At 51.1% G+C, this 1,046-nt stretch overlaps 1 pseudogene; it reads right to left on the bottom strand.

The window, feature by feature from the left end:
- The window catches only part of LOC110306933, a 34,783-nt pseudogene extending 34,415 nt beyond the window's left edge, over window positions 1-368 (bottom strand).
- Between the last annotated feature and the right edge of the window lie 678 nt (window positions 369-1,046).

The following is a 1,046-nucleotide window of genomic DNA, read 5'->3' as shown; positions in this document are numbered from 1 at the left end:
GTCTCTGGATGGGGAGTGGGAGGGAACCTGCGTGGCTGGAGATGGCTGACTCAGTAAGCTTACTCCAGTAAGCATAGAGCAGGGCGAAGACAGTGAAGATGGCCACGGAGAGGAGCGTGTTCTTCCGGTTCTCATGCCGAAGCAGCTTTAACTCCTTCTCATACTTGGAGGCTTTGTTCATGAGGGTGTTTTTCTCCTTCTCCAGAGACCTCCTGTCCTCAGGACTGAGCTCTGCCCTGTAAAGCTGGGAGGTCACGGCCTCCAGGTCCTTCCGACACTGGGACAGCTTTTCCTCTAGCCCGTCAATCTCCTGAGCGACACCAAGATTCTCCCGCTTCTTTTTAGTCATATTGCTTGCTGTCTTTTTCCGCGCTGAACCCGAGAATATACATTTTCATATATGTGTGAATCTCTGGATGCTGTCTTTGGGGACCCTTCCTTTCTTTTTTGTTTGTTTGTTTGTTTGTTTTGTTTGTTTTTCGAGGCAGGGTTTTTCTGTGTAGCCCTGGTTGTCCTGGAACTCACTTTGTAGACCAGGCTGGCTTCGAACTCAGAAATCCGCCTGCCTCTGCCTCCCAAGTGCTGGAATTAAAGGCGTGCATCACCACGCCTGGCGACCCTTCCTTTCTTTTCACATTGCCTTGGAGTTCAAGTCTCGCTGGAAGATCATATTTGGAGGGAGCCCTGTTTAGTAGACAACACCAGCATCTGAACTCTCTGTTACCCTTGCTAGCTGATTCTGCCCCTCTCACTCCAGCTGTTGTGTGTTGGAGGAGCTGGGAGTGTGGAAGCCACCAGAGATATTGAACACTAATGATAAAGACACAGTCCGGATAGCGGAAACCTTCCTCAGCTGGGTAATCTGCAGAAGGGATGCCCTGAAAAGACAAGTCTGTGCGTGCTGACTGTGCATAGCCTCCCGTGCCCACGTGAAGGGCAATGACAGAGGCCAGCTATAAGACAGGAGACAGGGGGCTGGAATGGTGGTGAGGTGGATAAGAGCACGTTCTGCTCTTGCAGAGGACCTAAGTTCTCTCCACAGTAAC

This window comes from Mus caroli, chromosome 2, assembly GCF_900094665.2.
Source record: "Mus caroli chromosome 2, CAROLI_EIJ_v1.1, whole genome shotgun sequence".
Taxonomy (NCBI): domain Eukaryota; kingdom Metazoa; phylum Chordata; class Mammalia; order Rodentia; family Muridae; genus Mus; species Mus caroli.
The sequence above is the reverse complement of the archived record's forward strand: the minus strand, read 5'-3'. Positions and strand labels throughout refer to the sequence as shown.